The sequence below is a fragment of the Diuraphis noxia genome, unplaced genomic scaffold, assembly GCF_037042655.1.
Source record: "Diuraphis noxia isolate RWA-SAM2 unplaced genomic scaffold, SU_Dnox_SAM2 contig0002, whole genome shotgun sequence".
In the NCBI taxonomy this organism is placed as follows: Eukaryota; Metazoa; Arthropoda; class Insecta; order Hemiptera; family Aphididae; genus Diuraphis; species Diuraphis noxia.
The window spans coordinates 56,985,275-57,007,941 of NW_028301712.1; the positions used below are offsets into that span (position 1 = coordinate 56,985,275).

The window sequence follows — 22,667 nt, forward strand, 5'->3', positions numbered from 1 at the left end:
CAGGTCATTCTGTTGGTACGTAAGTATAGATTAGACAATTTCCCATCATATCCTCTAAAAAACCGTTTAAAATGATTTGTCAATGAATTCAAACCTAACGCATCGACATAATATATACTGATGAACAGTGCCTTTTCAATGATGAGGAACCTATACAGCTACACTAAAAAAAATTTCTCTATATTTTAGATTCTCAGCGGAGCGATGAATGCGTATTGATTTTATCATGATGTGTTTTTTTTGGCAGTAAACGTGTTTCGATTTTTAACTCCATTGTACCTCGTTCGATCAGAAAAAGAATCTAGTTTGTACTTTGGGGGGTCAAAAGTAAAAAATTCTTTATATTTTTCTAAATAATCGGGATAAACAAACTAATAATTAAGGGGAAAACGGGAAATTATATGCACAATCAGTTTTCGACAAAATCGATTTTGGTTTTTGATGTAACTTTAAAACAAATTACCATATTCATAAAATTCTCACCAAATGATTATAAAAGTATATTCTATCCACCATGCAATTTTCAAAAATGTTCGATTAAAGTTTAGCTATTCGTAGGCATATGTAATTTTCGATCATTATGGGTTTTTTTTTTAAAAATTAATACCTATCGATAAAAATTTATTTTTTGAGTAGAAAATCTTGAAAATTTAATTCAAGGTTTCAAACATATTGTTACAATAGCAGTTGAAAAATAAAATAAATTCATAGACACTTTTTTTTTATTAACATTCAAAGTTTGAATTTTGACAAAATACGTAAAAATCACAAAAATTCGCAAATTATTTTAAGCTAGAAATTCATAAAAGTTTTTCTTTTTAGATCTAGGATTTGAAAATTTAATACAAAACTCCTTAAAAATGTTTACAATAGTAGTTGAAAAAGAAAAGAAATATATAATTACAATTTTTTTTCACAAGCATTTAAATTTTAATTTTGACAAAATACGTAAAAATTACGAAAATTTGTAAATTATTTTAAGCTAGAAATTCATAAAAAAATTTTTAAATCTATGATTTGAAAATTTTTAATCATCTATAATATATCCTGGACAGGTAAACCACCTCCGCTCAGAATCGTTTTTCGTAAACAATGATATAATATCATTGGATTCAAATTTAATTCCATCCATTACAGTAATCCACTTGTAACCTACTGTACAGCAGAGCGACATCCACGACGTTCCCGTTTTTTTTTATAATACCTACGTATTTCAAAAGTTTAAAGTTGGGGTTTAGTTATCCCCCCTCTGCTCATCCTTACGTGACATTTTATCAGATACACTATACTTTAATAATATGTACCTACATAATAATCAAAGCCTTTAACTCACAAACAACCCTGAGTTCCGACAGTTAATATCCTGTCGCTAGCAGGCTCTCTAAAACAGCGACAGTTAATAGCAATCAATAATTTTATCTATGTTATTACGTTAATATTAATATTGTGTTCATTGCGGTGTACCTGTACAGTAATTTAAAACTTTATACCAGGGTGCAAATCTACGTAGTTATAGTCTTACTAGAGTGGAACTTTTTTTAGAAGTATACTTTGTTTAGTAATTCTGCACATATTTAACCTAGTTTTTAATCTAAAAAGCAATAACTTAACCAACAATAGAAATAAATAAAAACTGGTTGTTAATTAATAATTGATTTACTAGAATACTTGTATTTGTTTTTTAAAAAACAAAAGCGGTAAGTGGATGTCGCTCTGCTGTACATTAAAGAGTGGGGTGGTTTGACTAGGGCCTCTGACTAGGGTAGGTTAGATTTGAATGCAATGATATAGGTATCATTGTATACGAAAAACGATTCTGAACGGAGACGGTTTATCTGTCTAGAATATATTACAGATTATTAAAAATTTTCAAATCTTAGATTTAAAAAGAAAATTTTTTATGAATATCTAGCTTAAAATAATATTGCGAATTTTCGTGATTTTTACGTATGTTGTCAAAATTTAAATATATCCTAGATATATTATATTTAAATATTGTCATATATTCTATTTTGAAATAAATATTTTATTTTTCAATTAAGACACATTTTGCATAATGCATGGTTAATCAATGTTTCCAAAAACATTACATGTAGTTATCATGATTTATAATACCTTGTATATCATAGATATACAATATACATATACCTGGTTTGAGAATAAATCGTAATTGTTACGCGATTTCATAAAAATTTAAAACTATAACGCTCAAAACATTTTTCCTTTAATGACGCTTCCAATTTTCTCTATATCTATTTGATGCAAAACTTATGGAAAACTTAGTGTTGAATTTTTGAAACTTAGATATAAATACAAAAAATTTTATGAATTTTGAACTACAAAATAATTTGCAAATATTCATGGTTTTGACGAACTTTTGTCAATATTTGAACTTCAAATGCTAATAAAAAAAAATTGTGCCTATGTATTCTTATAATTTTTTAATCACTATAAGAATAACTTATGAGGAACTTTGTATTAAATTTTCAAATATTTTGATAGGGCCAAAAAAAATTTATCGACACTTCAAATCTATAAATATCTCAAAAAAAGTCAAAATATTTTGAAAATTAAATCATGTAAAGAAAATGTCAATCTAAATAACTGGTAAAATTTTCATGTATCTAGGGATTATAGTTTTCGAATAATAACAAATATTTAAAACCATTTGAGGATAAATTGTTATCGTTACGCTATTTCGTAAAAATTTAAAATTCAAACGCTCTTAAAATTTTTCCTATAATGATGCTTCGAGTTTTCTCTATAGCTACTTAAAGGAAAACTTATGGAAAACTTAGTATTGTATTTTCAATCCTTAGTTATAAACACAAAAAATTGTATGATTTTTCAACTTCAAAATTACTTGATTTTAATTACTTTTTTGGTCCTCCAAAATTTTTTTTACCGACACTTTAAAAAAAATCGAAAATTTCAGTGGTCTATAAATAACTCAAAAAAAGTCAAAAATTTTTGAAAATTAATCTGTATATAGATAACATTAAAATAAACATTTTGTGAAAATTTCAAGTATTTACAGTGATTAGTTTTTAAATTACAACCATATAAAAAAATCGGTTTGGTCGAAAACTATCTATTTGTACTCAAAAAAATAAAAATTTTTTGTTCCTATGTATATTTTTTTAAATTCTTCATGATAACAAATATCTATGCCATATCTTTTGAATAATATATAGATATTGAATTATTATTCATTATAAGTTTTAATTAATAAATGAAGTAAGTATTAATTTTACCCAGTGGCGTATTTACAGGGAGTGATATGGGTGATATATCACCCCCCAGAGCCTTTATTTAGGATTTATTTTACCCCGCATTACCCATTATACAGCTTGTCCGGAACGGTCATTTTAAAGTTTTAAAAGGATTAAATCATATCTACGCAACACAATATCTGAAGTAATATTGAAATAATATATAACCTATGCATTTTGTAATGTTTTATTTGTTCGATTTAGAAGAGGCTAAATGGTTTAGCAATGTTAAACATTCATCGTGATATTGAAATTAATGTAGACGAAGTGTTGAATGAAATGTCTCAAAAACCAAGACGAATGAATATTATTTTGTGATTTTTTTATGAAATAAATGTATAATATTATAAATGTTAGTATAGGTTTAAGTAACATCATGGTGACATGGCCTATATATGGCTATATAGTGTACTTTAGCGAAAGGTAAGATAACATAATGTGATCCTAGATATTTGTCCTCCTCACGGCCGGCTCCTAATGTGCTAAATAATTTTGGTCATATCACCCCCCAGAAAAAAATCCTAGATATGCCACTGAAATTTTTGTCTAATATTATATAGTTCAGACCGTATAATACCTGCATTTATAAGTACAGGAGGTACCTACTTGTACTATTTACTTATTGTAGGCACTATAGTATGTATACATACTGGTCAGATATATGTAGGTAAATAATTTTTCAGGTATATTTTTAGGTACATGATTTTATTGTAGTCAAAAATGAATTTAAGTTTTGAAGTTTGGTTAGATAAAAAAATATTATAAGATTTATTACGACCATTTATGACGGGAAAATTGTTATATTGGTATCAACAATTTTTTTAGTAAAATGTAGAAGTTTCTTTTTGTTTGGGTGGATGCAAATCCAGAGGACCCTCATATAGTCATATTACACGACCTTGACTCCTTAATACGTTAATACTTAGGTATCGGTTATCAGTTATCATGTTTTAATGTTTTGTAATATTAAAATATTAATCTATTATTTCGTTTTAGTTAAACCTTGAATGAAAAAATTACTTGCACCTACTTCAATATTTATTAAACATATAAGTTTGTACAAATGAATTGTATACAATATGTTAGATTTTTATCTACCGCCTGATGATGGCTGGTTGCTGGTATATACATATTATGTATATATACTTATAAGTATATTTACCTATAGGCTATAATAATATAATCTATATATATATACATGTACAATACATGTATAACCTATACATGTGAATATCATATTATATACCTGTTAGTTGTAAAACGCTAGCATGCCATGCAAAGTATGATGTAAGGAATTTAAACAAATATTTCTTTTCCACGACCTATACTTTTTATGCAGATACTCCAATGAAACTCTATTATTTATTTATAGAATAAAATTATAGTTATTAATTTTTAGTTACCTACATTAAACAATATTAAGTTAATAACTAATAACTGAATATGTAGTAGATATAGGTAGGTCATGGGTGTATAATGTCTATATGAATAAAATTGGAAGCATCGACAAATATTATTGTAGCATTCGAAAAACCGTACAATTAAGACAAATAAATGCCTGCGATCCCGGCGATCACAAGACGACAGACGTATTCGATGACACTGATAATAAGTGATAAATTTTACTTCTACTACTAGATAACACTTTGCAATTCATTGTATAGACAATTTATGTTATAGGTATCTATATTTATTTCATACAATATTTAACCTAACCTAACTACTTATCAGTTATCGAATATAATATCATTTCTCAAATTTTATTAGCGTTATGAAAGTATTGTATATTATTATCACCATGTTCCTATTATAATGTCTTCTAATAACATGTCATATGTTGATAAATTTTAAATTAAAAATTAAACAAATTGCTGCCCCTATAAATGTTATCCTGGATTGACCAAAATACATTGTTAATTTTTCTGCACCCTCCTGTATTGAAAATTTACATTTTAGATTGAGAATCCAAGTCGTTATAGGTAATGATCATGTTAAATTACAGAAAAAAAATATTTTTTTAAAGAATTATTCATATTAATTCATACCTACTGTTAATTTTGAAGTATTTTTACTATTTGTATACAGTTACAATATTCATTGATTTTTCAGATAAATATTGTGCATCGCAATTTATCTTTAAATCACCAACGCTGATATGTACGAAAATAAATATATAAATATAATTATTTTAATATTATTAACCCCGAACTCGGTCTTTACTCTGTATTGATAGTTTATCGTTAATAATATTATGCTTAAATGCCTAATTAATTTCACGTGAATTGTTTGTGAGCAGTCCAATAGGATCAATAGGAATTTAGAACATTTAAATATTATACGGATTATGGTATTGCGTAACGTCACTACTGCAGGTAGACTCAGTTCGTGACCGACGGAAGATTATACTAAAAAAAAATTGGTGTTTCTGGTTTTGAATAGGTTTACTAACATTAAATTATTGCTGACAATCTATTATATCTTAATGTTAGTACATTTAACTCGCTTTAATCACGATGTGCATCCAACAAGAGTCTCAAACCAAGTTTAACCAACCGAGAGAAGGATTATCCTATAGAATTATGAAATACAAGTAAGGGAGGGAATCTAAGCAATTAAATAATAATAATAATGAAATTTTAACACGTATGTGTATTAGGCTTAAGCCTCGTCCAGATCAAAGAAAAATTTGTCGAAAACAAGTGTTTCCGACATGTCGTCGACAATGTTTCTGATTTCCCGTCATAAGCGGTAACATAAATATTTGTCGACGACAGTGTCAGCAATATATGTTCCCGACAAATTTTTCTCGGTCTGGACCGAGCTTTAGACGAGTAAAGTCCCATCAAATGGAAGACATTAAACGCTCCCCATTGTTTACTATGATAAACCCTTATATACTAAGACTACGTACGTCGTAGGTTAAAGAGGTCTACATTGACTACATTTATCTTTATAATAGCACAATGTTGCTATTGTGCTATCAATTGCTTTTAAGATAAATTTGTGGTAGATATTTCAGCGTTTTAACGTTCTTTAGTGATTGGTTTTTGTGTATTTTAATGTAGGTATCTATTGTAAACTTATTTTGATTTAAACTTGACATAAATGCCATAATCATTGTGCATTTTATGATTTTATTATTTTCTGTGATAGAAATTGTGATTTGTTCATGTTCTCGTTTTTCAATATATTATTTTTATTACAAAACTCGCAGATGAATATACAATTGAAATTGATAAAAATATTTGTTCATTACCCAAGTTTAATTTACTCCAGTATTTATGGAATAATAAAATTATTCATGTTTTATTCGTATAAACTTGCAATCAGTTGTAGGTATATTGATAATTTTTTTATTGAGTATATATTTCAGTAGTGAAATGATTTCATTCTGTTATTGTTTTTTTCAAGCACAAAAGGAAATCTTATTATGTGTTTCAGGTTCGACGATGTATATTCATGATTTAAAGTTATGATAGATGTTTTCAATGATTATTTTCGGGATATATGATATGGCAGTAACATATCTGTGAAATATATTATTATTGCTTTCATATTATATAGTGTTACAACAAATCACAGTGAAAAAGTTCATTGTTTTTAAGTCTGTGGACTAAAAAGTTCGGCATCCTATCCTTGTAAGATAAGAAATTATTTACATATGTATAGGTATATAAAATTACTATAAATACTAAGCTATATTCTACCAATAATTCAAATTAAATATTCATAAAAAAAAAAGTAAAAATAAAAATAGAAATATGAATTGATGAGTAAAACTCGATAAACTATTAGATAATTTAAATAAAACCAATAATTCAATATTGCGTGTTCCCAAAAATCGAGCAGTATTCAAAGACCAAGGAAAGTAGTTATACTAAAAAGTTGTAATAATGCCGATATTAATAGGAACCTTCAACAAGATTAATTGTCGATATCGTCAGGTAAATCAATTAATTAAAATGTTTATTAACACTTATAGGAATGTTAATATTTCACCACATTGTTTTTCTTTTTACCCAATTATTATATGAATCAGTTTTTTTCTCTGTTGTATTTTTTTGGCTTTGTACTTTTTTATTACATACTTTTTAGTTTCGGTACCTATATATGGTATATTAATTAAAACTTAGGCAGTTTCATTATTATTATTATTGCTAGTATTATGTTAAACATACTTACATGTCTAAATTAAATTAATATTATCTTATACAATTATATATGGGTATGTAGTATTTTTGGTATAAACGAATACATAACGATAACATTACCTATCTGTTTAAAATGATAATTAATTATCATAATATTATTAAGAATCGTTATTGTGATAGCTATTTTATTTGAATCGATTAAATTTGTTCAAATATTTGTATGAATATTATTTGTTAATGGTTACCACTATAGGTATTGTTTATTGTAATTTATGTCTATGTGTTAACTCTTAATTTTGAGCTACATTATAATATTCAAGTTTATCTAACTAGGATTAGGCATCTAAAGAGTCATTGTAAATTGTAATGGATGTGTTAAACTTGTATTCAACAATATGAAAAACGATTCTTTGGGAAGACGGTCTTGTGATGATTAAAGTAATTTATTTTACTTTTAGCCATTAGTACTATAGTAGATTAATTTAGTTTTTTCTAAAAAAATTGCATTTGAAAATTTCATTGTGTGCATAGTGAATACTGAATAGTGTATACGATATAATAATAATGTATTCATCATGTGCTAAAGTCTCAAGTACGCACGAATAATATTTTTAAATTACACCAAATTAACTAAAATTGTTATTTTTAGTTTTAATATATAATTTTGTTCAAATTTGAAATTAAAATGTCTTAAAAAATAACGATGTTAAAATATTTTGATGATAGTATGAACTATTTTTTAAGAATTGTTCTTTTAAATTTTAAATTCTAAGCTATTCGAATTAAAAAATGTTCTTACTACAAAAAAGAAAATTAAATAAATAACTTATAACAAGTCAAAATATTTTTAAAAAATTATAATTTATAGAAAATGATAAGATATAAATTTTAATAAAAATTAAATACCTATACAGATAATAGTTTTTGAATAAAAAAATATTTTTACACTCGTAAAAAATTAATTTGAGTTTCCGATATTTTTATTAAATAATGTTAATTAAAGGTGAAGGTTGTATAACATTTTCTAATCTTAAATATACATTGGAAAGTTTTTTATAGTTACACTAAAAAACCAAATCGATTCTTTTGAAAACTGATTTTGCTTAAAAATCTCAGTTTTTCTTTAATTTTTTGTCACCTTAACTTTAAGGAAAATTGTTTTATAATAGTGACAGACAAAAAAAATAATATTTTCATTACTCCAATTAGAATTTAAAACTAAGGAAAAACCGTAATTTTTATATACAATGTCGGTTTTCGACAAAATTGATTTAGTTTCTTGGTGTAGTGGTGTGGCTAACCGTAGATTTATGTTTTTTTCATTGATTAGTATTTTTAAGCACCGTACAATATTCAAATATTTTGACTCTTTTTGAGCTATTTATAGACATTTGAAATTTTTAAACTGTTCAGTCTTTTCTATAAATATTGATGAAAAGTTTTTTGCATAGTCATATATAGTTTGAAAATTTAATACAAGGTTTTTCATAAGTTATTTTTACGGCAGTTTTAAAATATTGATACATAGGTAGTACGGGTTTTTTATAAGCATTTTAAGTTCAAATTTTGACAAAATTGGTCAAAACTTATTTCATTATGTTTACTTACATAGTTGTTGATTTTTTAGGATATTCTGCATTTTACTTTATTAGTAGGTACCTATGACAATATAAAGAGTTAGATTTTACGAATGTAGTATCTCCGTTTAACATTATTTTATTGCTTTTGTTTAAGTGTTTCAAAGATATTATAGATGGCAACAGTCAACAAAAATTATATAATTAATTCGTATAAAATTATTATGTTAAGACTTAACATAAAATTTAACAGTTAAGTACCTGCATTTTAATAGAGACAAAGACGGGATTAAAAAAATATGTCATGTAGGTATATATACTGCAAGTCATTTTAGCAATTATCTAAGTAAATACGCGGCATGTGTGAAGAGAAATTATAGCAATAAACTAATAACCGATAACTTTAAAAAAAATACGCAGTATGTCCGTGGCATATGCTACTTTACTATATAGGATAAGTAACACGATGTCATTTTTACTTAGTTTTAGACCATCGTTTCTCAACCTTTTTAGTTTCACGACCCCCAAAATAGGTATAAAATATGGTCAATCACTTCGCGACCCCCCCTCTATCTATTTTATAGGAAAAAATTTGAACAGTAAAAATATCTTATCATTATCAATATCAATTTTAAATCAGCGTTTTATTATTTTTGACCTACGTGACCCCAAGTCAAGGTGATAGCGACCCCCTGGTTGAGAAACGCTGTTTTAGACAATATTTTAAAATTATTATAGATATTTCATTTTTAAGGAATTTAATAATGGTTTTTTACTGTGTATCTCCTTAATAAAAGAGACATACAATTTGCTATTTAAAAGAATATAAAATAATCTAATTTTTCAAAATTTGACTCCTCCTGCCTTTCTATTTTGAAAGTCAGTATATATATATGTACTTATAGTATATCATGTATATGATATGTATTGGTGATCAAATGTATTTTCTGGGGGAGGAGGGGGTGCGTATAGCTGATTTTTTAACATGCACTAATTGATAATAATAATAATAATAATATAATTTATGCTTATCAGATCTTAAACGTCAACAAAAGTCGTGAGGATCTATTCTTCTCACACCCACCCCCTTCCACCGTTTGACAGCCATTGGTGATATGCATATCATAGTGTGTAGGTACTCTACCTAACTTATTAGTTATTATTTATTATCTATTTTGATAATATAAATTATATTAAAATAAGTTATAAGTAACAGACTTGAAATATTGTTGTTGTTTATATTAGGGAGTGTGATGAATTATTGGCTATTGGTTAAACGTGCTATTGTTGAATTTGGACATTCGTGACGTGTATAATATATAGGTAATGCAATTTTCCAACAACGGTTTTATGTAGGCACTTAGCGTGTGTACCTATACAGTGTACAGTCAGCCGTTGGTTTACGTTCCTCCAGTAAATTTATGTACACACGAAGTGGAGTGGTATTAATCACGCTGAGTGGTAAAACATCTCATTTAAGGTAGGTTCATTTAATATGTGCGTATTTTTTTTTTTTTTAAGTAATATTGCTAACAAAACGAGAACACGACAGTTTGTGGAGCGTAGGTATTCTCGGATAGGTAATCGGCATAATATTACCCACTTGTAATAATATTTTCAGAACAACGAACTTTAAAATCGATTGTATCTATTACGTACCTCCTCGCGTGGTGGTTATTTGCCTGCATAATACATTATTATTATTATATTATGATTACGAGCTAAACTACGTATTTAGAATGCAATCTTAATTTTATCCGGTTCACGTGTAGGTGTACCAATTTGTTGAATGACGAGCCCGCACAACAACTTAACATGGGTAATGGTTATATAATATATATATACATATCTAATGTTTTATATTTTTTGGTGTCAGATAATAACTTAGTTACTATACGAGTATAGGTCGTATACTTATGGTCGATACAAGTGTATCTATACCTAAGCAGTAGCGCCGATCACCCAATTTATATATGACATAGGTATGCCATTGTAGATTTTTCAGATGGGGGCCCACTATGAGATGCTGCCGTGTATTGCACACAGAATATACGTTTAAACATAAAAATATACGGTCAAACGTTACATTACTTATTTGTATAGACGCTTTGATTTACATCTGATGGTTAAATTATAAAAATGGGGGAAGGGGTGCTATGTAGGTACAGAGAAAGATAACATTAATTTGTATTTATAATAATAATGGAATAAAATAACTATTAATTCATAACTAATATATGTATTTTTTAATATTATATATTTACCTATTATAATTACTTGTAACAACTTACTATTATTTTATTATACTACTATATTTATTACTTGTATCACCGTCCCTCTTTAATGAGCGTAAACACTGCAAATTTATGAAAATCTTATTCATACGCTGCAGGTATTCAGACATCCAGTCAAAGCTCAACGCGAAATCCATTCACCCGGGATAGTATTGTTGTTGTTATTATTATTATAATCACATATGTAATATGTATATTGTGTTTTTTTATTATTACTTTTTTTGTTGTATAAATTATTATGCGATATCGAATTGACCCGAACCCGGTTCGTCCGCGTGACCTCCAAATCAGTCGGCAGCGGCAGTAGCGGCAGCGATGGCGGCAACAGACCGCGCCGGGAGATTGATATAATAATAATATTATTTTTCGTGTGGTCAGTTTCCTAAACGTCGTTGTGCGTGTACGCAACTACGAACGTACGTACATGCACTACCGTCTACCACTGTCCGTCATCATCTTCAAAAGTTCCTCCGTGGTTCCACTCCTCCTTGGTGACTACCCCTCGTATAGTAATAATAATAATAATAATAATCACAATTAATAATATTTTATCGCCGCGGACAGTGCGTGGTGCGCGTATGTGTTGGTTCTATTGTGGTGCGCGTTTAGTATTTTTCTTTTCACTTTTTTTTTGTAATTTTTTGTCTGACGGACAATTTTACTTGTGAAACAATCAGTTCCTGCTGTCCAGCAAGACGCCACCTTTATTTGTAATCGCAGGTATATTATTAATATTACTATATCGCTCATCGATTTAATTCACCAATAATTTTATAGGTAATTGTTAATAAAATATAATATAATAACCATAGCACTATTCTATTTTCCTCCCGTTATTGTATAGCGTTATACAGCGATCAAATTCTGAAAAAACTAGAATATAGTTTATGTATATAATATGGCCATGGAGGTAACGTATCAAAGGTTAAAATTAGATTTTTAACTCGGTATTTCTTGTTATTGTTTTTGAAAAACATGCCCGATGAATATAAGTCTATACAACTTTATGCCAGCTTAGATTTAATGCATTTTAGTAATGTGTTTCTATTTAACTTGTCTTATAACCAATGACGTATCAAATAATAAAACAACATACTATATATATTTGTAGGTATAGAGTGTATAGTATGTAAATATAAAGTTATTATACAGTTTGTCTATATATCGCAGTATTGTACCTACCTAGTATATATATATATGATTAAATACATCATATGTTACGAATTATTTCAAAGTTGTAAGGTTAAATTTCAGTCTCGTATACATTGTTTTATCAATTATTAGGTACACACGTGTAAATGTCTTCAGTACTTTGTTTTTGTCATAATTAATTTTTAAATAAATAATAACATAATTTAAATAATACTTAGTTTGATAAATTAAAACTCTCGGAGAGATAATTTAATCATAATTTGTATGTATATTTTTTTATAGATTAGTTTCATTTCTTTTGATCAACTTTATAATGTATATATTATTATGATAAGTAAAAAAAAATGAATATTGATGAAAATCACCGATAACCAATTAAATAAGCAAAACAATCAGCAATGGTGGAGAAAAGAACACAACTGCGCTTTTTGCATTTTAAATACTATGGAGAAAAATGAAAATCATCTTTTCATTTGCAACCATATAAGTCAGAAATGCCATATATATAATAGTTGTTGGTATTTTCTGAATATTTGTAATGTACAGTTTGAAGAACCCTAATTACGTAAATTTTTACTTATTTGTTTTAAAAATTTCGTCTGATTACCTAATAACTGTCATAATGATTTTATCATTTGAAAAGGTATATTAAATTATTAAACGTAGATAAAACATACTATTATTATGATATGATGTACACACGTGTTACATGGAATATAGATAGATTTATAGTGGCCGATTTAAAATTGGAATCATCGTCGGTAAACTAGGTATACGATGGGCTTCTCAATAACTTATTCCTGGTTCGTGACGTTACTACCCTTTACAAATTGTTTTTCCTGTAATAATATAAGCGCACTATCACCGTAGGCGTTTGCCACCGAATAACTGTTAAATTCTACACCATATAGGTAGGTTCTTTTATAAGAATCTTCTTTAATGTTATTTTTGAATACTCTTTACAAAATATATGGAATAATAATTTCTGAAAAATAGTTACAAAGATTTCAAGCCATTTCAAATAGCTACCTAGTTAACATGTGACAAATATATGCACTGCTGCATATTAATATAAAGTTGAATTATTGTACTTATACGATCGAATAATAGTATAATACAGAGGCGGAGCCAGCTTTCACGTTCAGGAGGTGCGAATATTTTTGACCCCTTCCAAAAAAAAAAAAAAATTAAATAAAAAATTAATACAATATTTTATTATATTCATAATATTACAACGCAATAATGATGATATACAATGCCAAATCACAATATCATTCCCTACGACGTTTGAACTCCACACTAAATTGTTTGTACGTTTAGGGGGTGTCACCTCATACCCTGCACACCTCCTGGATCCGCCTATAGTATAATACATTAATACTGTATGGACTACTAGTCATTATACGTACCTATTTTATATTTGCAAGCCTCATGATTATATACAGCATAGAACAATACAATTGTGTTGAATCGTATATTATTTAAATTTCAAGCCACATGGATTTGTTACTGTATAGGAATATGCAATGAAATCTAATAGAATTTTTAAATTGTATAATCATATTATTGCATGAAATTAATAAGTTATTATATTTCATAATCGTATTTCGTGTTGACGTTTTAAATGTAATTATATGCATAGAATAGTTTTTTAATAAGCTTGTAAACATTATATCGATCATAGTATTTTAATATATAGCTACCTTGCTATGTTTTTTAATTTAACTATTTGTACAGCTTATTTTAAAAATTCCAATTCGTATTTGACTATTACATTTAAGCAAAACTTTCAATAGGTAACTTTAGGTAATAACAATATGAACAACAACAATACATTAACTTAGTTAGGTACACGTTATCTAATTAAATGTAATTAACTCTAATTTTATGATGCGAATAAGATATTTATGAACTGCCATGTCGAAAAAAAATCATTTAAATGATAATAAACAGTTTTTGTTTTAAGAAATTTTGATTTTATTAATTTTTATAATTTAATAATTTTATCGGGATTAGTATCACTTAAATTTACCATACACATAAACATGATATTTTTTATACAATTGAAACTTTATCTATAAGATTGTATCATAGAAATGCTGAAAAAGTGATTATTATGTATATGATTTTTAGTTATGTAATAGTTATTGTCGTTAAAGAAATATATACATTTTTTAAACAATAAACCACCCATAAAAATTTCTCTACAGCCATTTAAATTATCATTCAGGAAAACAATTTGTTATAACTTATGTAATTAATTGAAATAAGACACTATAATAATGTGTGATTTTTTAGTCTTACATTAAAACCAGTTAAACATCGATAGTTTAAAACTTCGAATTATTACTACCTATATCATCAAAACTAGTTTTGACATAAACTTAGTACAGGAAAAACATAATTGATACTAATTATTCAGATAGAAGATAAAAAGAAACTAACGACTAATAATATTATTTTGCAGGTATATATTTTTTTCCAACAAAATATTTAAAGCTTCAGACTTAGATTTTATTCTATTTAAATCATTATGTACATTTCTATATATTTTTAATTTAAATAGGCCAAACTATAATCTAAGCATAATATTATTATTTGCTTTTAATTATCTTCATCTGAAAATATACGCTATTAGTACAAATGTAATTTTATGTTACCTATATTAAGTATTGTTTATTTACACAACAATATATAATATATACAAAAAACATAAAACTATTTGAACTCAATATAATTATTTATATGTTCATAATTCATACATTCCACAAGGAAAAATGTTATTGAAAAAGATATAAATACAAGGTTTTTAGCTATTACGACAATACTTAATGTATTTACTATCATATACTCGAACGAAATAGTCGTCGATAGGGATTTTTTGTAGTAAGAAAGACATTTTGGAGGAATATTATATCTAACGCATCTGTTACACATTGATTTAGAAAGAAGAATGCTAGGAGCTAGAGATTGAGCCACCATCCTTTTAAATGTGAACTGTTGACAATACACAGTGCGACGTGCGTCCCATAAGTTTTGAGATAATCATGCTAAAATTAGTACTAGTATCTAGATAATTATGAAATTCTCGAAGTTATTATGATAACACCTAAAAACATTTTGGATCGCCTCTGTAAAATGATTGTACGCGTTAGGCCCGCTTTGTGGAAAGATCGGTATTTTTTCTTGCTGCACTATAACGCTCCAACACACACCGCGTTGATTGTCACTCAATTTTTGGCTAAAAAAATGGTTCCAGTACTCCCCCTCCCCCAACTTATTAATCAAATTTGAGTTCTCCGGACTATTTCCTGTTCCCAAAGTTGAAGATGGAGCTCAAGGGGTACCATTTTGCCACCATCAAAATGATTCAAGAAGCGACGACCCAAAAATTCAAGAACATTACTGAAGCTGACTTTTTACGGGCCACTGAAAAATTGAGCGATTGTGCAAGAAGGTGTATAGAATGTAACGGTGACTACTTTTAATAAAAAATTGCTTAAACATTTTTTTAAACTTTTTTGTAACATCAGTAACTTTCTTGTCAAAACTTATTGGACGCACTGTATACAAATTAAGTTCATATACTATAAAATAGGAAAAGTGAATTCAACAAGCAATAATAAACACATTTTGTTATTAAAGAATATGATTATAGCTCTAAGGAATCAGAAAACAGTTATTTTCAGCTCATTGTTACATATATGGTCTATAAAAATATGGTTATAATAAACATAAAAAATAAATATTTTAAGAATACAAAATATAATACTGTACTTATAGCGTATCCACTTTTTTCTTCAAATATTTGCAATCGTAATATTTGCAATCAATTACGCTTATGTTAATTATAATGCTGGACTCAGTGAACTCAGATCATTAAAATATATTTTATTTTAAATTCTAATTCTATTTAAAATAAACTCATTATTATTTGTATCGATAAGCGTATAAAACTGCGTAAATAACATGTGTTTAGTGACCTTTACGTGTCACCAGTCAGTAGTTGTTGGAAGTATGTAAAAATGGTGGGAAAACCGGAAGGAAAGCTTAGTAGGTTATTAGGTAGTGTAATAGGTATATTGTAAAAAATATAGTATGCTAATTTGAAATCCATGAATGATTTTGTTTAATTAAAATGTATTAAATTATTATTGTAATGTGGTTTTCAATCGTTTAAATAAATCAAATATATTTTTAGTGTTTAGAGCTATCCATACTGTAGATATTAAAACTAGTTGAACTGGTTTTTCAGAAACGGCCTTCTAAGATAAAAGATTTGTTTATTGAAAAATCTTTGTAAATGTTTATCTAGTTTGATATGTGTTCCTATATTTTTAAAATTTATTTGATGACAAATTTATCCATAAAGTTTCATTAGAAGATTAAGAAATTATGTCTTTTTAGATAGAATAAACGTTTTATTGGTAAAGCTACCTAAAAATAGTAATTTTTCGATTTTCATAGTAGGTAACATTTTCCTTAAAAAATTAAGCTTTTTTTTAATTATAATTGATTTAAACCTTGCCTCTAGTATAAAATTAATTTTGATATGTAATAGTATGTAAGAATAATGTTAAATAATACCAAACCCTAGATAGACAATAGTTTATAATTCAAAGAAAACAAATAGGTTGTTACTCTATACAATTAAATACCTAATCATCTTAAATTATAAGTTTAGAATTTTAGAATAAACTCTGATGGATCCCTTATTAAATATATCATTATAACATACATATTAGGTAAGTACTGTAGAATTCATCATGTTTTTCATAGGATTAAAATTATCAAAATATATATTTTTTATTATTTATTCATTAGAAAATAATATATTATCTGTTTCAAAAAAAAAAAAATTATATATATATATATATTATACTTGAAAGTGAAATTTATAAACATTATTCAGTTTTTCTGAAGTCTGATTTTTTTCATCAAAAAGATGAATTTTATGTATAAAGGCATTCAATCTTCTTTTATCATTTAAATAATTTATACGTTGGCATACGTTTTTATAACTAAATAATTTACAAGTCTTTTAATGCGTTCTTCAATAGCTTTATTATTGTACTTTGGTCTACCATCCAACACGTTATCAATCATTTTAGTACATATGTATTATGTAGGTACACCCACGGCTTCATTCTTGTACTCTATTATACCTATTATCAGCGTTTTAATTAAAACATAATCTACAAAGATTGTTATTTCTTTGTGGTATTTGCTTTTGTTGCTTATTACATACCTAGTAAATATCATTCAAGACAGGAAACGAATAGTTTTTTAGTATTATGGTGTTTTTGGTATCGATTTATTTCGTTTGAATCAGATTATTGGGTGTCTCCTTGAACTAATGAGAGTAATGACTAATCAGCAATGGCATTTGCTTGATAATTATTAATTATATTAGAATTTGATAGAATGTTACTATTTAATTCTAATGTGTAAGAATATAAATACAAATTTATTTATAGTTGCATTTATTTTTTAAGCATTTAGATTTAAATAAACCTATACCTACTTTAATACGTAACTTAAATTTATACTTCATTAGTATTATTAAAATACATAGATTTTTTTTAGTTAATATTAATAATATTATACAATGAAATAAACTGCTATAGCTATAGTATATTAAACTATATTTTTGATTATATTGATTGTATATAATATACATAAACAGTAAATTACCTACTTTTGTATGATGCAATGTAATATGATACATTACTCATTATAATGGATAATAATACTGTATATGGATCAACAACTATTTATTGAATTAAAATGTTATTAAATATTAGGAAATTTATGTAAGAGTGTAAAATAGCTCTTAGAATACTAAAATAGATTTAGGTAGATATATGAAATGATAAAAAAATATGAACTCATTAGAAAAGCTGTTAGTAATTGTAATTTTGTAGTTTAAGAGATGCAATGGAAGTAAGTATTATTAGTAAGTAATTTATACAATAATTCAATAATCTAAATAATTTTTAACCATGTAATTAAGTTACACACACGCTCAATGTTAGCTTAAAATTAAGATTAGTAACTTTGATACAAAGTGTTCCCCTTAGATTATTTAGATAAAATTATAAAATTGATGCTCAAGTTCGGCACTTAAGTGGGGGTTTAAAAATGTCATTGTAAACAATACCTAGGTACATAAAGCATCGAGTTGGAGAGATAATAATTTACGATTAATGAGTTTTATCATAAAATAATTTGTATATTTAAATTGTAGGTATAGAAAATTTATGATTAGAGTTCTATGTTATAGAAATAAAAATAATATTATAGTAAAAGTCACGTTTGTACCTAATATGGTTATTAATTTAAATTGTTTTAGTTTAACAATAATAATTCAAATGCCTAATGAGTATACCAAAAAAGTTATTAAAATCATACCCTACTTTACATTCATCACTTATGTAGTTCCTGTTTATCCTAAATCAATATTTTGTATTTTGATATAACTGGGAAGACTGTATAAATTTCAGGAAGCATAAATATTTATGGTTGGCTGTAATTTATTAACCCCCATTTTACAAGAAATAATAAATTTCTGAATAAGTAGGTACTTCAGATTTCTAAACTAGAACTTAATTCCTAAATTGTGAATTGTCAATACTAAATATTAATTTTAGTTTGATTCTGCATCATTAGGTATTTATTAATTTTTTTTTTTTTTGATGATAGTATTTTATGTCTTTCAGAACTTAAATTTAAATGCCAGATGAATACAATATATAATTATATATATAATATGTATTTTGTGCCTTTTCTTACCTATTCAAATAACAACTTGTGCATTTTTACCTTATAAAAATGGTAATGTGTACCACCATAAGTAATGGTAGAGTTAATTAAGTAAATTATCTAATTATCTATTTAATTTATCATATCATAGCTATCTACATAAATATTTATCTTATATATGTTTTCTACGGAAGTAAAATATGCTTTAGCAGTTCTTGTTCATACACTACAAGTTGTCAAGTCTACAACAGTATATCAACACTATCGTACTATGCCGCGCCGTTTTAGCTCAATGAATTTTGCTCTGTAAATGTGTTATATTTAATAATATTATTTATTTACCTCTTATGGTTTTGATAATTTGTACTTGTCTATTGTAAAATGTCTAGCTTAAATTCCAGGTATAATGTGTGATTATTATTGTTGTACGATTATAGTTTAGTTGGATTGATTATCCAATTAAAGGAACAGCAAAAAGATTAAACCTAATCCGCATGTCTAATAAACTCACAAATGATATACATTATCTGAAATTGTAGTTTTAAAATAACCAGATATGCTAAACAATATACTTCTCAATTTTAAACACTTGTTACAATGTCACATATTGGATATTTGTAGGTTGAATGAATTTTATTGACATTTATTTAGGGTGTGGTTAACATATTGTAATTGTTTTTGAGAAGGTATAATTTGTAATATTAGTAATTTCCATTTACATACCTACTGTTGATTATTTTATTCAATGGAAAAATACTTTGCAATAAAAATAGATTTTTTATATCAATAATACAGTTAAGAATCATTTTGATTAAAGCATTTTATAATTCAATTCTACGTATTACGTATCAATAGGCAATAATAATAGAATATATTATATCTACTTAAAATTTATTTTTATAATATAAAAATAAATTATATTATATCATAATGTCAAATTTTTATTAATTATTTAAGAATAATGAATAAATCATGAATTAAATTTGAATAATAATTATCATTTACAATCAAATTCATCATCTAACCCCAATTCTGGAATAATGAGAAAATTATTCTTTATTGATAATAATTCTGACCCAAGTGTTTCGATTGTTTCGGATAAGTCATTGACTATTTAGTTATGTATTCTTTTTATAATTTCACGGTTAGTGTTGTTCGGGGATGAATATTTGTTTGATGGAATAGAGGACGCCACAAGTCATACATAATAGCTGAGGTTCATGTATAAAAAAGGTCGGTGGGTACTTACAGAAACTAAATGGTTAACAAATGTACAGTGATTGATTTAACTGGCATAAAATATGAACGAATTATTGAATAATATCATATATAATCTGAAATTGACGGACGCTTATTTTTCAGAAAGACTTTACTTTAAATAACTATTTATGTAAAGAAAACTGTAATATATAATTATATGTAGGTAATATTGCACTTAATTAAAAAATGAACTAACTAGGTAAATAAAAATACTATTAATAATAATATTATGTGTTATTAACAGAAAGAATTGCCAAAGAGGATGAGAAGAGGTTGGAGGTTGTCCAAATATTCGTGTTTATAGTATAGATGTAGGTATCTATTTATGGGATAAAAATATTTAATAACTTTTTAAATATTTATTTTAAATTACCTATTGATATTGAGTTGTATTTAATTATAGGTAATGATTTATCATGTTTATGCTTTATGCAATATATGTATTATTATTATGTTTTTTTATTATTTTTTTTTGGACTAATTTTCCGTGGCCTATTTTACTTAGGCTATTTTTGTATTAGACAATTTTTGCCGTGGACATTATAACCTTATAAAAAATAAATAATAATTATATATTTTGTGTAATTATATTCATTAGATAACAGCTATTCATTTTATGGTTTTAACCACAGACTTATAAAACGAATAGATGGCTTACTAACATTATATATTTATCGATGATATCATAGCCATTTACACAGTATAATATTTTAACAGTGTTATTAACTTTTATCAATCCATAATAAGTATTTATATGGATATTTTTCCAATTTGTGATTGCTTTTTTATAAATAATTTTATTGTAGTAATTTACTGATTTAATTAACACTTGATGAATTCTATGAACATTAAAAATACACATAGGTAGGTTGGTGTTAGTTTACCAAAATAGAATAATATTAAAACAACAAAACTAGATACAATATTTCTTACCTACCAGCTGTATTTGTATATATTTTGTATACCACAAAGCAATTATACTAAATTATGATAACTGTTCCGAGCAGAAAAAATGTTTCAGTCTTAAACATTGAAGTTTGATGGTGGTCTCTGATAACAAATTGGATTTAGTTAGTAGTTTGTACATATCTATACTATTTGGGATTCGTAACATCCGTAATAACATTTTTCTACAAAATCGATTTTGTTATTTTCAATTTTGTATCAATTGAAAAAGAAACATTAGAAACTTTATATTTTCACCTAATATTAAAACTTTCTAAACATGGTAAAATTTTCAGAATATTTTCTCTTTTGAGCTATTTATTGATATTTTAATTTTTTGTTTAATTTTTATTTCTATATCTACATAGATAACAAGATAAAAATGTTTATTGAGTGAAAAAAGTTTTAAAATTTAATGCGAAGTTCATCATAAGTATTTTTCTTATAACAATTATTATATTAATGATTTAAAAAAATATATTAAAAATACACAATTTTTGTCTTACAATCGTTTGAAGTTTAAATGCTGACGAATTTAAATACATAGTTTTATAATAAATAACGAGGACTGGACAAATATATTTAATTATTGAAAAAAAAAACACAACCTTATTACTTTTGTATTATTATTATGTAACACCTTTCGAAAAAAAAATGTATCGTATCCCAATAGCCAAGTTACCGAGAGTTATTTCTTTAATAAAAAAAAAAAATAATAAATAACGACTTTTTGTTGACTTACATTTAATCTCTCTGTTGTATGAAATCCAAAAAGTATTTACCATACAAATTTAAAACATTTTTTCATTACTTAAATTAAATCTACACAATAACATTTTTTAAATATTTAGAACAATTTTAACTTTTAAGTTATTAGGTAATAGGTTCAACGAAAATATTTATACAATTTTATGATACTTCGGTACTGACTTAAAAGTCAAAAATAAATATCAATATTATATAGTATTGGTACTATTAAAATAATTAATAGTATAGTATTCTGATATCTGATTAATGTTTTAAATTAATTCAAATTCAACATACTTTTTATTATTTTTATTATAAAAATCTATTTTTTTTTGTATTATATCCTAGAAATATAATTATATAGATACCGTTTTTTTCATCTCAAAAGTTATAAATATACAATGAGTTATTGTTGAATTCAAATCTATCACATCCATTACAAAGACATACTCAGTGATGTACTGATGTGCGATACTCGAAATCTATGATACAGCAGAGTGAGATCTC

The 22,667-nt window shown here is 26.0% G+C and overlaps 1 protein-coding gene across 2 annotated transcripts in view; it reads left to right on the forward strand.

Annotated features, from left to right (window-relative positions):
- The first annotated feature begins 11,612 nt into the window (after nt 1-11,612).
- Nucleotides 11,613-22,667, forward strand: part of AkhR (Adipokinetic hormone receptor) — a 99,484-nt gene continuing 88,429 nt past the window's right edge. Inside the window, exon 1 of one of the 2 annotated variants that reach the window (XM_015524326.2) lies at nt 11,613-12,014. The gene's annotated coding sequence lies outside the window, so the exon portion shown is untranslated. The remainder of the gene's footprint in view (nt 12,015-22,667) is intronic. The other variant, XM_015524329.2, reaches the window with a different exon arrangement.